The sequence below is a fragment of the Sphaerodactylus townsendi genome, linkage group LG07 (genome assembly GCF_021028975.2).
Source record: "Sphaerodactylus townsendi isolate TG3544 linkage group LG07, MPM_Stown_v2.3, whole genome shotgun sequence".
Classification (NCBI taxonomy): domain Eukaryota; kingdom Metazoa; phylum Chordata; class Lepidosauria; order Squamata; family Sphaerodactylidae; genus Sphaerodactylus; species Sphaerodactylus townsendi.
Genome location: NC_059431.1, coordinates 102,046,985 through 102,052,984, shown reverse-complemented (window position 1 = coordinate 102,052,984; position 6,000 = coordinate 102,046,985). Strand labels below are relative to the sequence as shown.

Genomic DNA, 6,000 nt, shown 5'->3' with positions numbered 1-6,000 from the left:
GATAAAAATGAGGGCGAACTCAGCCATGAAGTACACCATGAGCCACTTCCTTTCAGCATCATCTACTACATTATAATGCTACAGGGAAAACTGCATGGGAGTTACTTAGAGAAATGGGCAGGTGGACTTCAATGCTACAGGGAAAACTGCACTGGAATTACCTGGAGAAATGAGCAGGTATTCCATTATATTATTTAATTTATTATTTTTATATTTGGTTTGGTTTATTAGATTTATATACCGCCCTCCCCAGTAGGGCTCAGGGCGGTGAACAACAGCTGCAAAATGACAATATCCATAATCATAACATTTAACAACAACCATCCATAAACAGAATCAATAAACATAGCACTATAACATATCATTCTAAACAATGAACATAGCATTTTAAACATAGCATTATAACAAAAGAAAATAAGATCACAAATGATATAAAGCAACAACACCCATAACAAGACATCACTAGCAGCATAACAATAATAGATGGCGACTTTCTTTTTCTGTAGCATGCTACAGAAAAACACAATAAATAATGACCCAAGAACAAACCCCCAATATAAACTACAGCCACGTTGGTACAAAAACCTAGCTTGTGACAAATCTAAATACAGGAAAGTATCAGTAAATTAACCTAAACTATACCTAACGCTAGCTGAACAATTTTGCAATGATACAATGACAACATCAAAAACGGGAGGGTAACCCAACACAACCTCACTAGCTAGTAGCTACATTCACCCCCCATTAAAGAAGGGCTCAGGGCGGCTTACAATGGCATCAAGCCTAAAATAATACATAATTATAATGCGACAGCCAGGGGCAACTGCGCTGAAGTCACCCGGATAAATGGGAAGGTATTAAAATGCACTGCAGGCATTAACATATTCTGTGAAAACCCGCAGGGTTGTCCCGCTGGGCGGGTTTCCCGGGGAGCACATATCGACTGCCAGAAACGCGACCCCCACACCCCACCCCACCCCACCCCACCCCAAGCAGGACTCCTCGGGTGCCACGTGTCGTGTGAATGGCGCCTCTGACAGGAGGCTGAAGAGTGTCGCGGGTGGGAGGAAGAAAAGAGCGGGCACAGCGACCGCCGTCGCCACCTTGGCTGAGGCGGGGAGGAAAGGCCAGGCCGCGGCGAGGGGGCTGCAGCCGGGAGCGCGCCATCCCTGCGCTCGCCCTGCTGCCAGGCGCCGGCGCCGCCCCCACCCGACGCGGCCTACGGAGGGAAATCGCAGCGGCTCGCGTGTGCCGCCTTATCTCCGCCGGCTCTGGCCGCCTCCGCTCCCAGGTTCCCTCCTCCGGGCCTGCGGGAGGCGTGGTGAAGCCAGCATTAAGGTAACCGGGTGTGAGTGTGTGTGTATTAATGACTGCTTAGTGTTAATTAGAGCGAGGATAGTGAGAGATGGGGGGGGGGGCGAGGATCGTGAGAGATGGAGGACGAAAAGCCTCGCCGGGGGGTTGCGGGTGTGCAGAGAGGCCGCTGTGTGGGAGGGAAGGCAATGGCTGCTTTTTTCCCCAGACCGTTTGCTGCAGCGTTCCCCCCCCCCCCGCTTCCAAATGGATTAAAAAAACCCGCTTCCCCACGACCGCCAGCCTTGCCTCCTTCCTCTCTTCCTCATCATTGAAAACTGGATAAAAAGCTGCAAGAGGAGGTGGAGGGGGGAAAAAAAGGACAGAAGGCTGCTTCAACATGCCTTGCGGACTGCTGCTATTCCCCGGGCAAAAGTGCCCTCTTGCGCTCTCCCTTTTTGCCACGTTCCTACAACAAAAACACGCAGAGAGATATGCTGGGTTTTGGGTGCATCCGCACACGTCAGTTATTCGCATTTGCAGCCGTCGTAAAGGTAAAAACCCGCTTTTCCACGACCGCCGCCCCTGCCTCTTTGCCCTCTTTCACAGAATTAAAATTTGAATGAAAGACTGTCGATAATACAAGAGGAGGCTACTGTCAACACACAGCAGACAACACGAAAAGGCTTCAGAAATGCATAGGACAGAGCTTGGACGGGGCAATGGTACCAATTCAGGCAGAACCAGGTGTTTCCAGGGCAGGTGCGTATCCCAGTGTTCACCTGCTGGCCACTGGAGTTTATGACAAGCCCCGTGAAAATACTCCACAACCTGCCATTCTCCACTTTGGGGCCCGTTAGTTTATGAGAAAGATGGCAAGAAGGATGGGTGGTGGTTGCGGGAAAGCAGGTTTGTACATTTATGAGTGTTGCAAATGCAAATAACTTCTGTGTGCAGATACACCCAAACATATTATATCTCTGTGTGGTTTTTTTTTAAGGAATAGGATTGTGGCAAAAGCGCTGAGTACAAGAGAGCACTTTTGTCCTGGGAATAGGACTGTAGTTGTCTGTAAGGCATGCTAAGCAGCCGTCTGTTCGTTCTTTCTTTCTTTCTTTCTTTCTTTCTTTCTTTCTTTCTTTCTTTCTTTTTTTCTTTCTTTCTTTCTTTCTTTCTTTCTTCCACCTCCTCTTGTATTATCTATAGTCTTTTATTCAGTTTTTCATTATGAGAAAGATGGCAAGGATGCAGGAGTGGTGGTCGAGGGAACCCAGGTTTTTACATCTATGGCTGTTGCAAATGCAAAAAGCTTATGTGTGCAGGTACTCCCAAAACGTATATCTCTCTGTGTGTTTGTTTTAGGAATGTGGCAATAAGGAAGAGCGCAAGAGGGCACTTTAGTTCTGGAACTAGTAGTTGTCTGCAAGGCATGTTTAAGCATCCTTGTGTTCTTTGATTCCTCCATATGAGCAGTGGACACTAATCTGGTGAACTAGGTTTGTTTCCCTTTCCTCCATGGGAAACCTGCTGGGTGAACTTGGGCTAGTCTCAAAACTCTCTCAGCCTCACCTGCCTTGCAAGGTGTCTGTAGCAGGGAGGGGAAGGGAAGGAGTTTGTAAGTCACTTTAGGACTCCTCACAGGAGAGAAAGGTGGGGTATAAATCCAACTCTTCTTGTTCTGATGCTTTTTGACATTACTTCTTCTTTCCGAACTGGTTTCCTGAACTCTACAGAGACGTATAAATGGTGAAGGTAGAAACTGAAACAATGACTACTCTTTTCTAATCCGGAGATTCCCTGCTCCTGCACATGAAGCTTGCTGGGTGACCTTGGGCTAGTCACAGTTCTCTCCGAACTCTCTCAGCCCTACCCACCTCTCAAGGTGTCTATTGCGGGGAGAGGAAGGGAAGGAGTTTGTAAGCCCCTTTGAGACTCCTTACAGGAGAGAAAAGTGAGCTATAAATCCAAGCTCTTCTTCATTTTCTGATACCTGCAGCACTGTATTAAGGCTACAGTGCAGGCCATTGGAATAAGGGGTTGCTTAGTTCCTCATTCCTTTTTGCTCTTTTGGCATTTAAACAGGGTTAACCTTTTGCCCTGACTTTCTACTTGACAGTGGTTATTACTCTTTAAAAGTTTACAGTTCAATGCTATGCAGTATTACTCCAGTCTCAACAGGTTGAAGTACCTGGCTTTGGGATTGCCCTGTTAGTGTCAGATGCTGTTTGCTTCAGCTGAGGAAATATGAAGCTGCCCAAGCAGGTAATTTATGTTAGTCACGGCTTCTTGTTTCCGTACCATTGAGGAAAGAGGGTGGAGAAAAATCTAGTGTAAATATTTGCCCTTTAAAAATTTTTAAATGTATTATGCAGTGAATAAGAAGAGGGAAGGAGGCAAGGTTTTTAAACGAGAGAAAATGATTCTTAAAACAGGAATGTCTACAGCCTTGACTATTTATAAATTTAAGAAAAATTCCCTTTTAGTTCTTGTGAGAAGAAACAAGTAAAAATTAAAATATGTGATCCATTCTCAAAACATAAAGCCAGGGATGAACATGTCGTAAACTAGTTTTCTTGGCTGTTACAGGTTTTTAAAAACAGTGGGTGATACCTTGATTATTTAGCTTTATAGCCAGACTGGTCTACTCAGGTTTGCTTAAACCGAAAAAAAAACTTTCCTTCCTGGACTTTGGTAGCCAATTGTATGACTAATAATTTTCATTTCTATCTAATATAAAATTTATCGTGTTGCCACTCGATGACATGCTCTCTAGCACAGGCCAGTTGTGTCACACCAGTTGTGTCACCCAAGTGTGTCACATGCTGTCTAGCACAGTCAGCCCCTGTAGTTGAGAACATGTTCATTCAGTGTGCAAAGACTGTGTTTCTGTGAGCGACCGAAACATGTTAAAATGATGTGGTGAGAAGGTCTTTCTCATTGTATGTTTGTGACGGGGGAGGAAGAAATCTGAAATTAGTTAAGTTATATTTGTTTGCTCAGAGCCAGGATGACTTTAGAATAAACTGAAGTCACCCAAGCAAGCTAGTTGTCACACTGCTTTCAAGTTGCAGCCCATTTATGGGGGCCCTGGCAGGTTTTCAAGGCAAGAGGCAGGCAAAGGTGCCAATGCCTGCCTCTGTGTCGCAACTCTGGACTTCTCTGGTGACCTCCTATCCTGTGATAAGTCCCACAGGGCTGGCTCTTGCTTCGCAGAGCGTTCCACAATTTCAAGGCCAGAGCCGGAAAAGGCTCTAGCCCAGGTTAAGGACGGTCAGACAATTTTTGAGCCATGGACCACCCCTAAGTTGTTATTCGCTGAACAAAGGGCCCTTTAGAGGAACGTATTGGTAGAGGCGGTCCCCATAGCTGATAACTTGTTCTCTTCCTAATTTCAGTTCTACATTTAGGACCGAACAAGACCTGGTAACGTGCTGGAGAAGGTCGGGGGTGTTTGGAATATTTCTTCATTGCTTAGAAGTAGGTTGGCTCACTCCCGGGCAAAAATCTGGCTTTTCCACAAGCCCTTGAAAGGAATGTCTTTTTTATACCAGTGGGGTTAAATGGCAGTCTCTGCGGGTGATGTTTTGTAAACAGCCAGCCAGCAAATTGCACCAGGGAACTGGCGTCATTCTCAGATGAGCTGCTTGGGACTTTTAGTTTCAGACTGTATTTGCAGGAAGAGTCAGGCCGGACAAAGCGGGGCTCAGTTTCCAAGACAGGACAGGGTGTGGCAGCTGCTGCTTCTTGCTGTTTCTTGAAATCTATTTGTGGATGTGTAGAGAGAAGCCGCAGGGGGAGGCCAGCTGGTTAGCTGCAGGTGCCTAGTCGCTGTTTTTGCTTTGCGACAAAAATAGTTGAAGATGTTGTTCCAGTTCAGTAGTCACCAGTGCAGAAGTTTCAGATCTGAGGGCAAGAAACCAGGAAAATTGGTTCTATTCAAGATACTTAAAAATAGTATTACGGAAAATGTATTGTCGAAGGCTTTCACGGCCGGAATCATTTGGGTGCTGTGTGGTTTCCGGGCTGTATGGCCGTGTTCTAGCAGCATTCTCTCCTGACGTTTCGCCTGCATCCGTGGCTGGCATCTTCAGAGGATCAGAGATCCTCTGAAGATGCCCAACCTAGGTAGGCATAACGTCGAGGCATCTGCTGAAACTCGAACATACATCTGAAAACACACAACACTATATGAGAAAAGTTTGAACAGTAACCTTTGAGGTTAGTTTAAAATGCTGGCCTTTGAGGAGAACCTACATTTAAAAAAAAATGGGGATGATTTTGAAAGGTTGCTTTGACTGAAACGCTGTTTGTTGTCTAGAAGGAACTGAAGGAGAATTTATACCTCACCTTTCTCTTCTGTAAGGAGACTCAAGGCAGCTTACAAACTCATTTTTCTTCCTCTCCCCACAACAGACACCTTGGGGCATAGGTGGGGCTGAGAGAGATTTGAATGAACTGTGACTAGCCCAAGGTCACCCAGCAGGAATGTAGGAGTGCGGAAACACATCTGGTTCACCAGATAAGCCTCTGCCACTCATGTGGAGGAGTGGGGGATCAAACCTGGTTCTCCAGATTAGAGTCCGTTAAAAAAAGTAGTAGTATGCAGAAAGTTTGGGAAAGAAGTTGCATCCTTTTTCACAGTGATACTTACATTTTATGAAGGTCCTTTAATCATGACAGCAGTGATGGTGTAGTCCAAAACGTTTA

At 45.8% G+C, this 6,000-nt stretch overlaps 1 protein-coding gene across 1 annotated transcript in view; it reads left to right on the top strand.

Moving 5' to 3' along the window:
• The first annotated feature begins 978 nt into the window (after positions 1 to 978).
• Positions 979 to 6,000, top strand: part of GNE (glucosamine (UDP-N-acetyl)-2-epimerase/N-acetylmannosamine kinase) — a 30,905-nt gene continuing 25,883 nt past the window's right edge. The window contains 1 exon segment of the mRNA XM_048503350.1: positions 979 to 1,338. The gene's annotated coding sequence lies outside the window, so the exon portion shown is untranslated.